Source organism: Zootermopsis nevadensis, unplaced genomic scaffold (genome assembly GCF_977971745.1).
Source record: "Zootermopsis nevadensis isolate Lab colony 2312 unplaced genomic scaffold, Znev_1.0 Znev_ptg000024l, whole genome shotgun sequence".
Classification (NCBI taxonomy): domain Eukaryota; kingdom Metazoa; phylum Arthropoda; class Insecta; order Blattodea; family Termopsidae; genus Zootermopsis; species Zootermopsis nevadensis.
Window position 1 is genome coordinate 10994647 of NW_028259156.1, and position 22419 is coordinate 11017065.

The 22419-nt window shown below is 35.9% G+C and overlaps 1 protein-coding gene across 6 annotated transcripts in view; it reads right to left on the bottom strand.

Annotated features, from left to right (window-relative positions):
• Window positions 1-22419, bottom strand: part of LOC110831950 (acetylcholinesterase) — a 322930-nt gene that overhangs the window by 280782 nt on the left and 19729 nt on the right. For 3 of the 6 annotated variants that reach the window (XM_087355404.1, XM_087355405.1, XM_087355406.1), the window contains exon 1: window positions 3165-3676. The exons of 1 other annotated variant lie outside the window; for it this stretch is intronic. The gene's annotated coding sequence lies outside the window, so the exon portion shown is untranslated. Of the gene's footprint in view, window positions 1-3164; window positions 3677-22419 lie in introns of those variants that run through there. 2 more of the 6 variants (XM_087355400.1, XM_087355398.1) reach the window with 1 other exon arrangement.

Sequence of the window (22419 nt, forward strand, 5' to 3'; positions counted from 1 at the left end):
CAACACAGATATATTACTCCTCTACGTATATAGTTAAACAAATATCCGTTCAAATTTAAAACTATTCCAAAAAAGAATAATTTTAATATTATAATCAGTTTAAAACGATTTTTTTAAAATGGAAAATTGGCACGAGCCTCGTGTTAAAACTTGGTTGCAGTGTACGAATAACAGCACGGACAAATATGAAACTCGCTCAGAAATTATTTCTTGCATATTTCCCTTGCTAAATAATAGGGAAATCAGTTAAGTTATTCTGAAGATAAAATATTCGGGCAGACATTACTATTGTACGTTCACTTTACACACTGCATAAAAAATATCCTGGTCTGTTGAATGGTATGATGATTACGCAATAAGAAGTGGTGTGGAAACGGCTGTGTCCTATTTTAAAATACGTAACCTACTATAAAAAGTTTTCTGTAGCGATTTACTAATGTAACGGCAAACGTCAGGCAGGATAGCTGGTATCTAGATCGGGATTCAAACCCGAGATATTCCAAATATGAGGTAAAAGTGTTAACCACTGAACCGCGACGTTAGGTAGAGAACTAAAAATTAAAGGAGTTGATTTGAACCTCGCGTTGTGGACAGTTCCCTTGTCGATTCCACAAATGTCCTTCATTAACACCCACTTAACACTGAAATTGTTTCTGACAGATAATTTGAACTAGCAACATGAAACTTTTAAGTACTTGTTTTGTTGCCGAGGCCACTCAACGTCAATTCATAACGCATGTAAGAGGAAGCCGAGACCACAACATAAAACTGTCGATGTTCAAATCAAACACAGGTGTGAAGCAGGCTTTGTATGACGCACTTCCGTTTGCTTCTACAGGAAATTCATTGTTTAATTGACGCGAGATAACAGAAATTCAATATTCTTTAAATAACTGAAGAACTGAAAGAACCAGAAATTCGAGTACATTACGGAAAAAAACTCAGATCCTGTCGTGGGCAGCTAATTACGCTTACATCAAGTAGTATACAGGGGTAATTTTTACAACGCGATATTTGTAAATTTAAATGTTTGCAATAGGAAAGCAGATTTAGAAGATCGCTTGGCGGTGCATATTTCCTTCTACAGAATTCGTATAAATCCGGTGTGCTGGTATTCCTTATGGTCAGGAAAGTCATACCCCACCGAAATAACAAGCTGCATAATCACCCATTGTCGGCTCTCCGCGACTGGTTGTTCAATATATTAGTAGCTACTCTCCACATCAGAGCCAGGACAGATCAGTCAGAGCATTAACTAGGGCACGTAATGGAGACCAGGATTCGATTCCAGTTGAGGCAAAGACCATTCTTTTCTTTCTCCTAACCCATGTGTCAATATCGACTCCTCCCCACCCAGCGTACTAGCCAACTATTAGTGGTGTCTCTACCCCATGGGGTTATAACGACTGAGTCATCACCTGAACACTTACCTCCATCTACCTAATGCCGAGATTCAGAACGCGTGGAACTGTATCTCCATTACCCAATACGTCTTCATAGCGTGGCGTTTTAACTGAACGGATTGAAAACTATAATTACCTTCTTCTACGTGTCTGGAGCCGGTCTCTTGCGATGACCAGCAACCCGCCAAATATGATTGAACATTCCGGTTTGATAGATGGGTATGTCTCTCTTCAAATAGAAATGTGGCTACAATTTTACGTCCGTGTATTACTTGTTTCGTATTAACTGATGTAGAAGCAACACACTAAGTTTTGTATAATAGGCAAAGCGTGTTAATAATTAACTGGATTAAATTTTGTTCCTTTTTTAAAGTTCCACTGTGTAATTTACCTCAGGGCAAAGAAATAAAAAGCTAATGTACTGCCGTATGGCACAATCGTATTAAAATTACACGCATCGTTCTAATCTCACGCACGCGTTAGCGGCTCGGAGAGTGAGTTACTGCTCTCACTGTTTGTGAATTAGGTTACGAGGCAGATATGAAGACTTTCAAAAAGGCAATTTTCAGCCACAGAAAAAGGTATAATTTACCACCAAAATACGCGTAGTTGTAACATTTATGCTTTATTTATGGTACACCAAAAAAATAAGATTAAACTAACCAAACAAATTCGTCAACAAATTAGGATTCGTTTAAAATACAATATTAAATCCAAACACAGGCCATGCCATAGCTTAAGGAGATAGCGATTTTTCACAGCGGGACTCGGGCTCGCTCAATCCACGTGGGATTTCTGTTGGACAAAGTGGTAGTCTTTCGGTGCCCCCTGTCAATATTATATCGCCACTGCTCTATATTGGAATTACAAAACGTTGAAATTGAAATGTTTCAGTTTTAATTATGCACAGCGTTACAATTTGATCAATAACATTTAAAAATGCTCTATTCACTCTTAACACGTACAGAAAACGTAAACTGCATAGCAAATTACGCGTTAATAGCAAAATTTTCCGGTAACAGTTTATATTATTCTATGTTCATGAACTAACCTAGATTTTAAAGTGCTGATGAACATGTGCCTTCCTTGTGACAGAATTTAAACTGTAACTAAACAACCAATACAGTCCTGCACCTGTAGCCAGTGTATCGAATAGTCCGAGGGTCAATTCCAGAGTCTGATATTGGCAACTGAATTAAATCGAAATTGTTCAAGCAATTTAAGCTCTTTACTAGGTATTACGAGTCAAAATGCAAGTCTGTCAAATATCAAGAAACTAACAAACCAGACGAATTATATCCATAGCTTTGTGCAACACCAAAAATAAAATAAAATTAATTTAATACAAAACGTTTCCTGGTACAGGCAGATAAAATGATAAATTCTGTGACATTAATGTAATTTAAATAGCAAAACTTAAAAAATAATTATATGTAACTGTTCCATAAACCACAAGAACCTGTTATATTTTAATGGAGAAAATGTATTAAATGTGGCTATAAACGAGACGAAGACGAGATATGAATGATGTAAAACAGTCAGACGCTTCGAAGTCTCAGCTTCAACACAATACGTCTCAGAACAAATAAATGCAACATTTTCTAAATTGCTACACTTGGAGTTAAGAAAACATGCAGCAGTCATAAGTTGTCAGCTATACAATTGAAAAAATAATCATGTAATGTCTTCTGATAAAAATATTTGCTTCACGAAATAAACATCAAATGTAAAGTAGGAACCGCATAAAATATGGAGGCTTACCGTTCAATGTTGTTGAACAGTCGACTCGTTCTTCCGGCTGCCGTATATGTTCAATTCAGCAAACGTATTTTTAATCACCACGTTCACAAAATTGTATTAATTTACTTATCTGTCTGATTTAAAAGTCTCAAGCTTCCACAAAAATTAAAAATAACTACGTATATTAAAGCACTACATTGTAATGTTACTGTCTGCTCACTGTGTTATGTTTCATTAACACTGTCATTTGACTTTCATCCCGAAAATAAAATGTCCGTTTCAAAGTTCACGATAACACTGTGTAAATAAACAGAGGGGTTGTCGAAAATGGAAAACAAATGCGTACTTCGAAAGTGCAATCGCAAAATAGCGCAACGCAGGTAGTTCTGATGAAGTCGGGCCAATCTGACTCCTGACTAACCTGAATCAACCGATACCAGGCCGACGTCTGCTTGTTGTGCGTCGCTATGTTCGCAATATGAAGTATATTGTTCGGCTTTCTCCGGAAACAAACCGACGAATAGGCCCGAGCTCTACTCACCATCTTCCGTATCAACCCCAGCGACTCCCTACCATTCCGTGTTCCATTCTCGTGAGGCGAAATCATCTGTTTCTTTCTGGTGTAAGGGGCACTGCAATCAGTTAAATGAGGACACTGTCGCTGCATTTCTCCGGTAAAATGCGTCAGCATAAAACGCCTCTCAAAATACGTACCAGAAGCTACGTCACTTGTAATAACTACACTAACGATTTTCCTGAAACTAGTATAATTTGCTACGTGACTGACTAGAGATGAATTGGGTTCGATTCCTGACAGGGGCAGGACTTTTTTCTTTGCCGCTAAGTCCAGATCGATTGCTGAAACAAATCAGTTTCTTCTTGAACGTATACCAGTAGGGGCTCTTACCGAGGGAAATAACGGCCGGAGCGTACAGCTAACCACCCACTGTAGAAGTTAAGAATTCTTTTAAATTTACCTCTGAGATCCCTTACGCATTAACAGTATGTTACCAATCCGTTATCCAGGCCTTTTCACCTCTTGTTGATAACACAACAGAAATTCTTTTTGTTAAGTAATAAGCAAATCATTTTAAAACAAGCCCTTCTCTACCGAGCAAATGAGCTGACAGATATATGAACAGTTCAGTACGCAATGAGTGTGACTTATTACAAAGAAATAGAAGGTTTTACTAATCCAGCCGTCTGTAATTAGATTTAAAGATACGATAAGTAAAAATGTGGTTTACTAAAATAAGCCCTATTGTTTATTACTTGACTTTTACTGGCATAAATTAGTGTAAAAACAAATCACACTCTACATTTCGAAAAGAATCAACCTGACTCATTGGTTTCTGAGCAGTAAAAATATGGACGATGTTTGTCAATGTTGGATACACGACGAACATAAATGTGTTGATTTTCCTGTTTGAATTTACCGGTTACGGCTACGTTTGTATTACAACGCCATTCGAGCTATTAACAAATAACAAGCACCAAGACGCACTAAAATATTTACGGTGATTTAATATATAAAAGAAATAAATTAATTACCTATGTTTTCTGTTACAATAAACTATGTTCAACTACAAACTGTATTTAAATAATAACTTTTTGGCTATTAATTAATTAGAAATTAATAGGCCTATAATCGTAGATATTTTTCACGGTGCATTCTAATACAAACAGAGATAAAATAATGTTGGTTTGTATTTCATATGTATAAACATGTGCGTATAACTCACTGCTTGCTGTAGTCATTCTTGAGAAGTTGACAGTTGCTTAGGTTGTCGAGACATTCCATACACCAGAAGGTCCACTACCCTGTTCACATCATTCCGCCACTGGGCATTATCCCGAGTGAGATTAATTTAGCCCACACCCTCACACTAATTATTTAAGATCCATTTCCCTGTTATTCTCTCAAGTGCTCGCTTCCCTACCCACATGCTGTATGAATTTCTCATCTCTCAAATATGTGCTACAAGTCCTGAAAATCTCATCCTTCTTACAGTAGTTGGGACGAATTTGTTTTTTCCACGTCCGTTAATACTAAAAAGGTATGGGTATCACAGGGGTTGGGAGGGGTAGCAGCCTAGGAAACATATACTGTCCATACTAAAAACATTATTTCCCAGCTGTAAAACTTTGCAGTTCGCTGTATCAGTTCCTATGTTGGTAATGTATTTGGTTTAAATTTGTTTTCCTTCTACCCCAAAGCTAGTGCAGTAGGCGCAAGGGGTTGGCCCGGCTGTTGTTCAACTGTTTACGTGTGGTTACTTTATAAACAGCTTTTTGAGGTTCTCCTTTTGATATTTTCTCAAATTATGGAAAATGGTTACGTTCAGAAATTCACCTACTTGGCTGATGCATTTTTGACGTAAATACGTCTATACGGAAGGGTCATTCGGCAAAAACAGCGTTAGTTACGAAGATGTGTAAGATCCAGCCCCGAGTCACAGCTTTGTCACATTTATGGAGGAAACGTTTGGCTTAATGTTGATGCCAAATCCTCAATGTAGTACTACTAGATCAAAATCTTGTATAGGTATGGTGTTTGCACGAAATGTTGATATTCTAAAGTGCACAAATTTTATAACATATTTCAGCTACCACAGATCTATCTTAAGCGTAAGTAATTCAAGTTAAATAAGCAATGTCTTAATCAAACTATTTACTCAATTGTAAAGCATGTATAACGGGAATATTTAGAATAAAGCTAATATATAAACTTCCTTTCATTGTATTTATTGCCTAAATATAATTTAAAAACAAAGACGTATTTACGTCACATTCTCCGGAACCGTGGTTCCACTGTCAATTTTTGTTTCGATTAGCTTAATAACTACAATCAAAGTCAAAACAGAAACCTCTGTAACGCAATCAAGAAAATCGAATTAGCATTTTTTAGGGCAGTGGTAACAATTTATATCGCCTGTCTCAATGGTTTTAAATCAAGTACTTAATCGACAAATTGTATTCATATAATTCTGTTTTCATCAGAATGAACCTTGAATGTATTCCTAGTAAACTTCATTGACCTAGTTAATGGGTATTTAATTTGTTTTCTTTGTGAATGGAAACAAATTATTAAATATTTTATAAAAGAGACAAAAGAGTGTATTTTTTCCCTGTCTGGAAAGCTAATGGACCCTGTCAAGAAGCTCTATTAAGTTATATTTCCTCGCAAACCTCCGCAACATCAACCCTGAAACTCGGTACGAAAAGCCGTTTCCACAAAACCCTACAAAAAATCTATGTTCGTCTACCCTGTTCTGAGCTCCGCTACCACAAATATGTCCTTCCACAATGTTCCTGTAACATCTCTGTTACTCTACATTTGCTCAGATTAATGTTCCATACAAATGCTTAACGTGCATCAACAAAAAAAACAGTAAAATGCTACATTTAGATGTGGCGTTAGAAGGTGAGTATTATATCAGCTGAGCAGTCACGTGAGTGCCAAAGTATTATCACTACTCAAGAGACGAGAGCCAAATAAATGAAAATGAGGAAAAGGTCATACTGTTTAACTTAAGTTTAAATACATTGGTTGCTAGCGCATATTTACCGCCTACTTTAACACGCAGTAACTGAATTTTGCAAACAGTGTATTTGTGATTTTGTATGATTCTTAAAAAAACTATTATTTATCTAAACAGCATTAACCAATTGATCTTTGTAAAAAAAATACGCGTTGTTTTCTCTGAATTATCAACAAGATTTTATATATTATTTAGGTAAACCTCGTACTTCGAAGAGTTGGTCTATAATTTTTGTTTGAATATAATCGTCAACACTTTTATGATAAATTTAAATATCCGCTTTTGTAGCTTATACTCAAAAATTTTTACAGATAAAATCTAATGTAACTCATATAATATCCAGGTGAGCGGAAATAACTAGAGGTCTTGTACACGACAGTAGAAAAGTCTAATACCTGAGAACAGCTAGGAATGAAAATAAAGCCTTTTTCTAGGATATATTACTGAGATACCACAAGCTAAAAAAGTATAGATATTTACAGGTACTGTTTCTTATATACACACACACAGAACTTGTTAATATATTAACACATAAACTACTTAATCTGTGCAAACAACGAGCAGCGGACAGCTTTTACTACTCTATATTCTATTCTATTAGACTTGCTACTACGTCCAGTTAATCTTGCAACTTCAATATAGTAACCTACCAGACGTTCCACTGCCTCGTATGACGTAATCATAAAGCTTGCCGTAGCCTAAATAGGAGCTTTAGGGCCGAATCGTTTTAAACAAAGACGTAAACAATGCGCTACAAAAACAAATTTATTTATGGATAATGTAATGGGTGGGTAATGCAGTTCGTATGAAGATGATAAAAGTCTGAAATATTGTGGTCAGAATTTATGTACAGAAGATATCAAATTAGTGGCCAATGTTAGATGCGGAATGAGAATTAAATTGAAGAATGTCTAGAAACACATCGGATTTAAAACAATATAAAAATAGTAAGCTTCTCTGGAGGGTGGTGTAACTATGCATCATAATGTACGTCCGATCTCTCGGTTATTGCATCGATTTTAAAGGTTGAACAGATCTAATTAATTGAGATTCCACACCAAAAATTCATCTTACTAAATCCATCAATCATTTTTTGCAACAGGCTACATTATTCAACCAAAATGGAACAAACGCCATCATATCTACGTCAAAAATTATGAATGGTGTACTATAAAAACTATAAATCTTCAACTAGTAATTACTTTTTTCTCTTTTGCTATGCTGGCGGTATCCCATGGCAGGCGTTGTCTGCCGGATACATTCGTCTGTCGGAGAAGGTAAGAGAACTCCTCTTTATACATATTTACATACCAACTCCAAAGAGCAGTCCTATAAGATGTACCATTTAAAATTTAAAACGCAGCCAAATAATCACGTGCTACGGCACAACAGTGAAATCAGAAGTAGATCCACCTCAATGTAACAGAGTCTCCCAATTTCCCCCGCTGCTCACGGCAGTTAAACAAAAGCCGTGCAGATGTAAACAAGGTAAATTCACGAGCAGAACGTGTGTTCGTTCTCGAACATAACTTAATATCTAAATCGTATGCAGTAGTTCGTAAATAATTTAGCAAAATATACCCATATATATCTTAATTTTACACATAAATTTACTGAATTATTTTGTATTTAAAAATAAATAATATTACATATGCGTCTTGAATCTGGTCTTACGATGCCATAGAAAACTTGTCTCACGCGAAGTAATGTTTCTGAGTTGTAAGTTAGAAAACAGAGTACAGTGTCCAGGGGTTAAGCAATTTTCTGATTCAGGTAGAAATTAAAGCAAAGCCTCAGCAGTTGCAACGAATGCAAACTCAGAGCCACTGCGTTACGGGCTTCGTCTGTTAGGGAGACGAGCAGACTACACACCTCGCACCTTATTCCATGTTAAATGCATTACTGAAATCCCCTCCTTTCTACACAGCTGTACAGTACGGTCCGTAAAACGCTTACTTCCTCTCTAATTGGATTATACATTTGCCGCCTTTTTCATATTTGATTTTCCATATTTATGGCAGCAAAGTACATTTCCATTAGGTACGTTCTGATAAAAAAATTATATATATATATATATATATATATATATATATATATATTAACTGAAACCTAAAAACGAACAAGATATTCATAATTTGTGCTTTTAAACAAATATTGTTAGGTGATGAAATTAAGGCGTAAGAGATGGGAAAATGTACAGCACGCAGGGAGAAGTGACAAATACATTTTGGCCGAAGTACCTTAAGGGAAAGGACCACTCGGAAGACCGGTGTATATGGGGGGAGAGTAATGTAAACATAATGGATTTTACATACGGATGTCTCAATATTTGGTGCAGTGACGAATTCTTGAACACAGGGTAATGAACCTTAGAGTAGTATAAAATGCGGTGAATATCTTGACCACCTAAGCTATTATTAGCTTTCAAATAGGGTCTTTCTTCCATGGTGGTCATTTATGTATATAATGTTTGGAGACTGACCGAAACTGGCAAAAAACATAAGTAATTCAATGGTAGTATAGGTACTGTGAGGTATTATAAGTATTTTAAGTAAATTTATGTGGATGTCATACAAATTACTGCATGCATTACAAAGTGACTGAAGTCTTTTACACACTTAACAACAAGATAATTATCCATGTGATCCCCATATTATTTCGACTCTTTTCTTATCATCAAGGAGATGGGAAGATAATATTAAAATATATGTGATGGAAATATGATATAAAGGTATAGGCTAGATTAATCTGGTTGATTATAGGGTCGGGTGGCAGGCTGTTGTGAACACGACAATGAACATTATAATTCCATATAAGGCGGAGGATTTTTTTACTGAGCGATTGTTAGCTTTTCAAGCAGAAGTCTGCTTCATAGTTATTTTATCCTCGTGTCACAGAATACTGTATCAGGAATAAATCGAATTACTTAGTTAGGGGAAGTAGAGCTAAAAGAAAAGATACTGTTTCGTTACAATAATGAAATAAAAATAAAGCTGAAACTGCGATTTCTACGACTTGGTACAGGAAGTGAGTTCTCGGCTTCAATCTCAAGGGCCCTAGGTGTGTAGCTCTTAAGATGACACGTTAAAATAAAAAACTGAATTTAATCAAACTACTTAGTACAAGTAAGATTATCAAAATGTTGTCTAAGACAATTCTTAGATGAGTGTTTGTTTAATGACGGTGGCTCAACTGCATGCCCGTAGCTATGCCTGTATTGTCGAAATAAATAGAAAAATGATAATTAAAGTTGAGTGTGTGACAATGTGGGAGGAGCCGACCAATTTGAGGAACTGGTTTAAACAAGGACAACTTCAAACACGGAAGGAACACGTTACCCGGCCAAAATTCAAAAGCGGTACACATAAAATAAAAGTCTGGAGAGTTATTGCTGCATTAACCTTCTCAATAATTTCTTTAATTGGAAAAGTGTTTTTTTTATCGGAATTAGATTATTTATGAGTCATGCTGTACTTGGTAAGGATGCGAAATCTAAGCAGAGTAAGAGTAAAAGACAAGTTCTGTATGAAGTGTAGCGGGTGTTAAATTATTCTGCGTTTGCATACACCAATAAGCTCAATAATAAATAATATTCTGGTAGTCGACCTGCTTTACAGTTCGCTAGCTTTATGAAAATTAATTTGACGCTGGTGTCTTGTATACTTATAAAACCAGGCATTCAAAATACACGAATATTTATAAACAAAAGCTGAATAATCGAACTTATGCACGTATAGCAAACCACAGACATTTTGCAGAGTAATGGAAAGTTTCTACAACTCAGTGTAAGCAGCTAACAGTCTAGAGTTACCAACGTGAAAACCATGCACACTTCTCTGACTTTGTAAATTCCACTGATGAAAATGTTCTCAATTGTGTTTTGAGCCGGTAGATGAATGTTATTACCAACACGAAAAACACACACATTCCGCTGCCTTAGTAGATTTTACTTGCAACATAAATTCTTAGACGATTTTTAATGTCTATGTAGAGGTAATAGGAAAATGTTGCCAACGTAAAAAACAAACACGTTATTTCATTACTATTGTAGATTTAGCTTTCTCTAGTACATCTTTCCCAAAAGTAACCGCATTATTAATTAAGATGCAATATCACGATCAGCACATTATATAATCTTTGCACTAAGTGCATGATCTGTATTTCAGTTCACATGTTTAATTAAATTTAAATATCACTGTTAAAAATTCCAAATAATAAATGTAACTCCTTTAGTGAAGGCCCTTAATACAAAATATTTAAATCGGTCTAGTGGTTTCGGAGGTAAAATTCGTGGACCTCATAGAAACCTCCCCAAGATGCTTCAATTTCGCGAAAATGAAGAATACAAAAGGACACTACTAATCCTCAGACTCCCAAAATCACTGATCTGTACAGCCCTGCGTAAAGTAAAAACAACAGCTGTGGTTTGTTGCTGACGTGAGGTACGACGCGACATAAATTGCAGCGTTCCTATTTTCCTCCGGGAAGGACCGAGCTTTCCTTTAGCCCTCCCGCAACATCTTGCCTAACTCTTACTTCTTTTACTCATCTTCTCTTTTGCCGCAACTCACAAATCTCTTTCACTCCTCTTTTTCTTCTGTACTTCACGACTGGTGTTTCTATTTGTACGCCATTCTTGGTCTTCTTGTACGCTGTGATGTATTGTTTTTTACACCCCAACGACGAAATGTGTTTTCCTTGGTGTAGAAGAGAAGACCATAGAAGAAATCTGTTGTCCTGTTAAGTCTGATATCCGTCCAGCAGCAACCTTACGAGTTCCTTCAGGCTCTGACGTCACGTACATTCACGCTGTTTCACTGAAAAAGTCTTTGCTTTAACATCCTCTGACGTAAAATCCTCATAGGAAAGCTGTCAAGTTGATTGTGTGTACATTTTATATAGTTGTTTACTGCAGTTCTTAATTTTTAAATCAAACCACGTACACTGACTCCATAATCCCTGAACATTTTAATGTAAGCTGCATATTGATTTGTAAAGTAATATAAAAATAAAACACAAAGAGCCTAAATGCATTAAATAGGTTGGTGTAGCAATGTTTAAGATTTAAAATCGTGGTGTATCCGTTTTCAATCTAAATCGGGATGTCAGTGTTCTCCACCTTTTTCATAGTTTTCCTCAGTCTCACCAGCTATATTCTTTGATAGTGCCTTGATATAAATCATGACTGACTCCCTGTTTACAGAATCTTACCTCTCACTGTTTATGATCATCTACCCATGTCATTTGTACAAATTAAATAGCGTTGTTAAATTACTCAAGAATAAATAATAAATTACTCAATACAAAATTCACGAGGGCTCTCGTAAGCCGGGTTCCGTAAGACGTGAAAAATGTCTTTACCAACCGAGCGATTATTTCCCTACAAGAAATGTTCCGCTGTTTCGAGTCAGTCCTCCAATTTTAAGGCCTTGACTTAATGCACATTTCATGTCACCTTGGAACTAGAAGCGATTTTAAAATGTACTTCCGAGTCATAATCCCCCGTAATTTCCGGCGAAAATATGAACGCCTCCCCAAACACGGCAGCAATCTCAGGTTCGATCTCGACTAGCTAAGCCATTTACACACTGGTATTATATTAATAACTTCTCTTCCGATAATCAATGACTATTTCAGGCGATTCGAAATGTAAAGTTAGAAACTAAGAAAAAATACTTTTCAATTAATTACATTTGCATTAAAACTGTTGTTCTTAACGCCTGGTGTGAAACGTAGGCTCTCAGCATGAAATAATAATATACATAGTGTGTGTTTGTGAGCAGGGTAACAACGAAAGACGAAAATTAAGAAGTACGGAGCTTAGTAACTTCTACGCTTAATAAAATATTATTAGGATGATCAAACAAAAGAATTGTAATGGAGGAAGCAAGTATCATGTATAAGGGATATGAAACATACGAAATTTCAATCGGAACACTCGAGACACCCCTCTTGGAAAACATGGTCGTAAATGCTAGGGTATAACTTAAAGAAATGCCCGTAGAATGTGAGGGTGTTAATTTGGTTCAGACGGCTCACGATACAGTTCATTGGAAGGCTTTTATGAATATGGTAATGAGCTTCGTGTTCCATTAAAGGCGAGGAAGGTTTTGACCAACAGAAAAACTACAAGCTTTTTAAAAAAGGATTGTGCTCAATTAAGTCAGTTATTCTCCTCACAACATATTCTTTATTCATCAGTAAGTCGACGATAAATTTGTTTCTAGATAAAATATTTTAATCGGGTTTTCTGCCAAAGTTTCTTATTTTAGTTCCCTAATTAATAACATGAAAAATTTGTGCATTATAATAGACAAGGCTGTCACATTTCTTTCAATATTCTGTTAAAATCTCTGAGAATGTCTGTCTTGACTTGTTAACACCAACTTGTACTAAGACACTAATTCTTTTAATAAAGAATCGGTATTATTGATAGATTATATTATTTAACGACATTTTTCAACTCCACATATTATAGAGCATTGAATGCGATGGAGAGATGAACATAAGCAGTGTGTAGATTCAGATAAAATATTAAAGTTACTGACGATAACCTATTTTAAAGTCATGTTCATAATTTCGAAAAGAAACTTAGAAGAAACTATAAACGTCAATTAGTTGCAGGTACGTCCCTAAAAGAAGTTTAGGTATTTACCACTACACTAATATTCTCGGTCGCGAAGTTGAATAACTGAATTAGTAAATGTCAGACACCACCTTTATTCCCAAGTTCAATATTTGTCTCCTATTTCTCTCTCTTTCTCTGTCTTCCTTTCTTCAAAAATAAACAAAGATTGTGTCTTCTGTAGTTTTGTACCTTGTACAATTTTTGCTTATGCCAACGTTCGAAGGAGCTTGCTGCCTCCACCTTCAGGACTAAATTGAAGATTATGAACTCCGTCAAACCCGTCCGGATCAGGCAGAATCGAACGTCGTACGCCACTAGCTACGGCTGCATTAGCCTTTATCCCTTAACTGCTTCCAGCCATAATCCTATTTGGGATACAGAGCCTCCGTCCTTCGATGCTACTATTCGCAGCCTCTTCATCTTTATCGCGCGTAATATTACGAAAGTTCTGGGAAGGGTAGACTGCAAAAATCGGTACGTAATATTCGGTACATGATGAAACAACTGCGTTAGTACTGACATAAGAACCGAATAGGTTTTTGATGTTTCGGCAGATACCCGGCTTGAATCTTGATAAAAGAGCGGAATATCTTCAGGAAATGTTTGCGATTTTTCTCAGCGTTTTGAAGAATATCTAGGAGCAATGTCTTAAAATAGGCAACGGCTACTTCCCTACATAAACTAACCATTTCATTATTCACAAGCGTCTTTCTATTCGATGCTACAAAGGAGCAAACGAATAAAGTTTGATAGAGACAGACATAAAGAAACAAAAGAAGAAAAGACGAAAGGAAGAAAGCTCGGAGATTAATATGTGTCTATTCATAAAAGATGGAGAAGAACTCTGATTTGAATCCAATTTGTACTTGAGACATTTTAGCTTTTATTTCTAGAACGTCATTCTGAATTCAGCAAGCGGCTTCGTGTTCAGACATTGGGGACAGGCAGCTCTTTTCTGTGTAGCTTGGATAGACGAGCGGGAGGCTTTGGACTAAGGATCTGCATCCAGCGTGCGACTTCCACAAGACGCCTGGGATTGTCTTGAGAATACTGCGCAAAACAAAGTTCGAAGTTTCTGAAAGCGTGAGTTAACTCAACTTACTATGTGACACTAAAGCTCGCTGTTTCAAATGATTCCCTTTCGGATCTTATTCATTACGATATTAAATATTTCCTGATAATTTTCGCGTTGATAAGATCTACTCCAGTCTAGAAAGCAAAGTGAATAATAAGCAGGCAGTATAGATAATATTTATTGCAATTTTTTAAATTTATGTATGTTATTAAATCATATTGGGATAGAGAGGGTACACAGTCTGCGACATAATGGTATTAGAAAACATTGGTCCCGTCATAGCAACTTTCTTGCGAACTTACGACATGATTGAACAATCCAAATAATATAATCCACGACATTGCACTAAGAGACTTCGAGACACATACAAATAACCAAGGAAACAATCAAGCAGGGTCTGACGTTTTCTCTTTAAGATAATATTTACTGCGCATGCGTAGAACCTCATTCCAGGTTCACCTCAGCACTATAACATTACAAGCTTTCGTCTATTCTGGAAGGTAACAAACCTTTGAGCGAACGGTTGAACATGGGTACGTCGACAATTTCGAAATTCTACAATAAACCCGTGTGATTTCATTGATTTTCTTTAATGCTACTTAGAGTAAGGTGGAGACTCCTCTGGAGTGAGGTATAACTTACATGAGACCAAATATTTTACTCTTATGCCCGTTATCCGCAATAGATCTGTCCCCTGGTAAATACCGAATAACTCGATACAAAATCCGAATCAAAACAAACTAGAAAACATGAAGGTGGCACGGAAAACGATGTGGGTTAACCAACGCGGCTACAGCAGGAGCTTCAGGAACTTCAAAGCAAAATGAAGAATAATGGCCTCGAGGGAACAGACACAGAGTACGATACATTGTGTGACAAAGCACCCCTGCGTGCTACACTAATATACCAGCACACATTTTCGCCGAATAAATCTGAAACCAAGCCGACAGATATGAATTATAATATCCGTTGATTGTATGTATTGGTACTTAGAAGTATATATTTAATTATTTGGCCCAACTGCAATCAATTTTTGGGACCGTTAATACATGTAACGATTTAAACTAAGTTTAATACTTATCTATCCATTTAAAGGACAATTTTATCGTTATAAATCGGTCTTCTGAAAATCCGCGTGAACTTCCTGCACTCCAGATGAAACGGTTAATTGTGATATTCTTTTGATACTAGATATAATGTGTTAGTTGCATTATTTTACACCTGATGTAATGGTTATGTTACGTTTTCTCCACAAGAGATATAACTGATATGTCTGTACTTCTTAGACATACGAGGCAAATTCCGAGATATAACATTAAAATAATCAGTTCATTTAACTCATTTATAAATCAGATTAAGTGCTTAAACTTTATACGTTTAAGAACTATACCAGAAGCATACAAAAAACTGTGCTCAGTCATATATACATTTTCCACTGAACCTCTACATCCAACTTGAACTTGACTGACATTTTAATCTAGATTATATATGTTTGACAGTGTTCTGTGGAATCAAATTAAAGCTGGCTTATGCGGAATTGTTTTAATCCCGGTTATTTTGAACTTAACGCATTTGAAATAACTGTCTGTTTTCCAAACACAGTTGTTCAATGTTAAGCTACATGAAATCCAACAGAAAATCATCAGAACTCATGTCGATTTGTTTAATGAAATTAATGACCAAAAGTCACAACCAGTAGAAATAAATTTCAGAGAAAGAATTTAAAGTTTTTTAATGTTCCGCTTCACTAACCAAAATTACAGATACAGATTTAATATTTTCGACATTCCACATATTCACTGACTGGTATGTTCCTCATAACAAACAAATGCAATTACTGACAGAAAGAAAATAATTTATTTTTATAACTAAGAAATTTAACGCTTGCTACAGTCAATTCAATTGAATCACTGCATTTAATTAAAAAGATTCCTTTCAAAGTCCAGTGGTAATTATATGTACCACCTGTAGTAATAATCAATAGCTCTGAATTTTATTCTTTGGTTTACTATGACCCATTCCAAACAGCGATTATTTTCTATCGTTCTTTGTAATGGACAAACGGTGTGTGTTCTTTGCGGTACGGTCTAAATTCTTGTGTACGAATGCAGTACGACCTTGCTGAAAGTCTCTCCTTGCTCCATTCTACATCTTACATGCTCAACTTCCAAACAAATTTTCTTCACTAAGCATACCTTTACTAGAAAGACGAGCGGGCACTGCCTGGGGGCCTTCGTAGCCGTAAATTAAATTAACGTCCCCCGCTGAACGTAGTGTCCATAGCTACTCATCACCTTCTCATCTCTCTTTTTCGACTTCAAAGTGTTAATATATTTTGTGTTTATATATTACGTAACTTATAAACCGGTAACTCTAGGCCATTTAATCTTTGAATCAAGTGATTTTATAAGAATTCAAACTGCATAGTTGGTTTTGTTTTGTTTCACTAAAATGATGAAAACAGCTTTAGTAAACAGGCTGTACTTTAACAAAATCAATAAAGTCGTTCTTGAGAAGTTGATAGTCCTTCAGCTGGTCAAGAAATACTCCGTTTTTTATGGAACCCGATGGTGCATTACCGAGTTGGTAAGAAGCTGCCACTGGATTTATCCCGACCTACTTGAATCCCGTCTACAACCCCAAACCCTATTTCATCAAAATCTATTGCAATGTTATATTCTTACCTACGTCTAGATCTACCGGCTAAAATGTTCTGTGTATAACTCATATTCCCCATTATCAGCAAATATAACAGGACGACACAGAGTAGAGTATTTGAGGAGAAGCTAAGAGTCCCTTAGAGGTCAAGAAATTCTCCGCTGCAACCAGAAGCTCCTTTGCCGTATTCTTTAGAATCCGCCCTGACCCAATTTAATCAAGACCACACGTTCAGATACTGCTTTCTAAAATCATTTTAATCTTATCATCTCGCACAGACCTCGTCTTCAAGAGAAATACAAGTTACGGAAATAAAATGTGTTTACACAATTACATATTTCCCAATTTAGCAGAAAGGGTCATCGACTACTGTTTAAACACTGAGAAACACCAGTTTTGATTCATTCACGACGTCATGAAATTGCACAGTATGTTTCACGTCAGGTTGGTATTCTATAATTAAAAGGCTCGCTCCTTATTGGAGTCGGTGCTTCAATTGAATAGGCCGAAAAATATTTTCCAAATACGAAAAATGGTTTTTATGTATTGCAGGTAAAATGAACTGCGAAAGCTAGTCAAACTACGGTAGGTCTATCAGGTTGTACATAGCCATAAATTATTTTTATTTATTTATTTTGTTAGCTTGTATTCTTAATAATATATGTATTCCATGTTTCTTTCAATTGCTGGAACAGCTGATGCAGTCGCAAATGAATTTAGTGTACTTCAGTACATTAATAAAATGTTCACATTTTTCTATTTTATGTCTCTGACACCCATGTAAAAAAAAATTACATTCTCCGGGATAACAAGTTAAAAATCCTCTGTATACACAAGTTTTATTAACCAGTTTTTAAGACACAATATTATATTCTACTTTCCGTCATTTCAGTGCCGCACAGTTTCAAAAAGCTCTACTAATGCTTCAGGATGTATTAAATATTCCTACCAATATTTCATATCCTGGGCACTGAGGCAGGAAGCCCGCTAGGGATACCCATTTCCAATAAAGCCTCACAAATCTTCCTTTGTTCTTTATCGTTCTTCCTATCAGTACCAAGCTCTAGGAGCTAAAAGACTTTCGAAACGACGATTATGTTCAGGGTTTTCTAGTCTGTACACACAACACAGCCCACAATAGCCTTATACTTTCTGCCATAGTAAAGTATGCAACCTTATTCTACGTAGAGATATATTTCTTTCTCCAAAGCGGAGAATGTGTACGCTTTGTGCTTGAGAGAAACTATAAAACGGGAAGATAATTTTTAATTTAAGCTTTTGTCGCACTTAATTCGACAAATTTCAGTTAAATTATTTAATCTTATCGCATTTTCAAATCGATCTGCATATATTATCAGGAAATAACAAGATTATAACAGTCATTTTGTTGTCCTCCCTTATTAACCTCTGAAAGAATTAAAGTATATTTATTCTTCTTGATATAAAGATGGAAACGTGATTTACAGGTACCTGAAGGGCTCTTGTGAACACAGTAGCAACACTTTGGGTTCCATACGGAACGGGAATGAATTGACTGTGTGATTATAAGCTTCTCAACTAGGACTCTGTTTAATGGAATTGCTTAGTTAGTGTATCCAGATGTATAGAGTTGTTGTGCTCCTCTAAAAGACAGTATTTCTAAAACACGTAAATACTCTTATCCATAGGCAGAATATTAACAATGGAGGATGCTTTCCTGGTTGCTTATTTTACATACATACATCTTTATTACATTAAATGGATCCATAAGTTAGTCAGATGACAATAGGATGTTTAATAAGTCATAATACTAATACTAATAATAATAATACAATACATGTTATACAAATACAAGTCATACTAATATAAATGTCACAAAATACAAATGATAAACTTGATGAGTGCGGTACATATCTTTCTTGTTTAAGAGCTATATAATAATATCAACGTATAGATATTAGCAATGTTATAATTACGCTTACCTCCTCGATCCACGTGCATGCTTAGTATATTTTCATTTCCATATAATATATGCGAACACTAACAGTCGTTATACGTTCGTTCCACGTATGGAAACAAAATATGAATAGTGCAATATTAACACATATTTCACAGAAGGTACTAATGCACAACGGATATGCACTATCACTGAAATATCTATTTCAATTATCAAACTCACCGAATAATTGTACAAGGTTACCATCTGGTAGTAACGTAATTAGAATAATCCTATCAGTTGGTTGGTTATCCGATATTTGTGTGTGACACCGCAGAGCTAAATCTGATAATGGGACGATGATATTATTAAAGAGGATCATTTGCACTTTGCCTGACTCACAATATTATCATTCAAACAAGCTTCATACCAACTGACCCATGAATTAATCCTTGCGTAGGCCTGACACTTTCATCAAATGCATTCTCCGTTTATTTCCAGGAAGCACAAGCCAGATGACAGTGCGGTTTAAGGCTGGTAATAAAGTCATTGTAGGTTCAAATCCCGTTTGGAGCATTACGGGTTTTTTTATGCTTGCTATGGAATGATAATCCCTGCCCGAATAAAATTTAGGAAACATTTGATGAATCCATGGCTCAAATCGTGCTACAGGGCCGAGAATAATAAATTCATAAAATGAAAACTGAATCATAGATAGACTGATAGTCGCTCAGCTGATCAATAAATTCTCTGGCTTTCATGCGACTCGAAGGTTTATTACCCCAATAACAGTAAAACACTTGGACTGCATCACTGTAAGTTAAGTCGAACAATTCTTGAGCGGCATGGGCGCGAGATGAATATAAATGAAGCAGAAAGGTCGTTTCGACCTTAAAGTCGGTAAAGCGACTACGTTTCAGTAGCACACACTGATCCTGAAGATGGTAAGGAGCTACTAGCTCTTGGATCATCACTCTATCAGGATCTAAGGCCATGTCATGTCAAAGAATCTGGACACGAAAATAGAAGAAGTTCAGTGGCCATTATCTTCAATAGCGAGACATGGAGATCATCAAGGGTCAATTCTAGGGCCTTTGCTTTTCACAACATACATAAATGACCTTCCTCCAACAACAAATAACTTACTTTTCTTAGCTTTCAATTTATTTTTAACATTACTCAGTTTTGTGCGTCCATTCCACAAAGAGTAATTACAAAATTAAAACATTATGTGAAGGGGGTCGTGTCCGTACGTCTGAATGTATCATTTTCTTTAATTCATTGACAATCAGTGGTTCGAGTGCCCCAAATTCTATTCTTAGACCGTAAGTTGACAATCCTGATAGATTATTATAGTTTTCCTCAGCTACTTTAGGCAAATACGCCAAAAATGTTTCCTTTTACATTTTTAATAATTCTAAATTCCTATGCATTTACTAAAGTCTCATTAAAAACTGGAACTAAAAATTCATTTTCCTTTTGGGGTTACTTTGGAAGGTCCTCTAAGGAATGATATATTTGCAAATTTCTCTGTCGTTTCAATAGCTTTTGTAGCAGAAAGCATAATTTCGCCCATTATGTGGTCCTACTTGCCTACTAAAATGTATATGTTTATTTTTCGTGATTTGTACGGTGAAGTAACAAACTTATTTTTGTTTGTCTAACGCACAAACACTCCTCTGACAGCAGTTATTAGTTTCAAAGCAACTAAGTTAACCTGATGTTACATATCAAAGTTACACCCTCAATTCAAATTTGATTTCGTAGTGAAAGTACACTTAACTAACTCAGATTCTTCGGTCGATTACTGGAAGACAAATATCGAGTGTAAAATGGGATGATTTTAGAGTCATGACAATATGAGGTTATACTAAATAAATAGACACTACAGTTGACTGACAGTATTTTCAATCATTTCGACCGAAAGGCATACACACTATATTAAATTCAAAACTTCATTCAACCTGCTCATGTGTGATGATGTCGGAATATTAAGTGAAAATTTTAATGCTGAAAAGGACCACAATATAAACTAATAACTGGACCGCACAGCAAATATACAGAGGCTAAGTCAGAATTCCTGTTACACCGTATCACACTCTCACTATTTCCTGGTTAATTAATTTAGTCCTCATAGCTCAGTTTTGCAAGTTTGACCCTTCCTTGGTTTCCGTTCAACGTCCTGTGATATTTAATAGTTCCTGGAAATTCTGCGATTAGAAGAATCAATGCCTGGCGATGTAATATAGATGTAGCACAGTTTGTACGCTGGGGTGACCATTGCGGGGTTTTGTGGAGTGGAATTAGCACCCTACTAATGCATATCCCTTGTTCGGACTGATCCACACCACTAACGCTCTGCAACAACTTCCTACAAGACTGTGTTGTCCGGATATTCCAGCACAGAAGCTAGCAGTCTATTCACAGTTTTAAGAAGGACCACGCATTTCATCAAGAATGTAACGCTTTCCCACAGGGGGCATAAAAGAGATGAATCCTAAATTTTAATTCAGCGTTTCTCAAACTTTGCAAATACAAGTTCTCAACCGTAATTTTGGTTATAAATGTTGCGGACTGCAATGTTCTTACAGAATAAGAAAACATTTGGCATGTAAATATAATATAATAATACATATAAAAGCGTACAGGCAAAAATAAACGTGTTACTTCATATAAATGTGAAAACTTTGTCTCTGTTTCTAAGAGAGAAGCACAGATTTAACGCGTCTAAGAACAAAGTTGTTAGAACTAAGAAAGAGGAATTACTATGGTGGTGGAGTAAAATACAGATTGCAGAGATTCATCACGTCATTAGCAATTATTTTCTCAACGACATGTGCGTGTGTTGCAATAAATGAACACCAAGATGAAAAGATAAAACAACTAAAACACTCCATACAGCAGAATCGTTCGTGACAAGCTAATGGTCGCTCAGCTAATTAAGAAATGTGTTCGAAATAACCGTCAATGGTTGAAATCCAAGCCAGCACCTATCTTCACAATCTACAGCTTTCAGATTCACTTTAATATCATCATTCCATCTACATCTAGGTCTCACACGAGATCTATCTCTTCCCTTAAAGTTTTAGACTAAAATTATTTATTTATTAATTTATTTATTTATATCTCATCCTGTTGCCCAAGCTCCTTGATTTCGTCCACCTCGCAATACTTCTGTTAGATTGGCACCGTAGTTTATTTCTTCAGGACTAAAAGTGTCGGAACTTAAAACGGACAACTGAGCCCTATCTAGTGTTGCCGTTGAGAATTCGTGAATCTTCGTCTCTAATACCAGATACGTGTTCGTGGCGTACTTATCAACTCGAGGAAAATTTATCTTTGTAACAAACATGTTTCTATTGTGAGAAAGATAAGAGCCTTGTAGCATGATTGGTTAAACGTATCAATCACATTGGCGTGTAGTTATTTGTAAGTAACTGCACTGCATTTTTTTATAG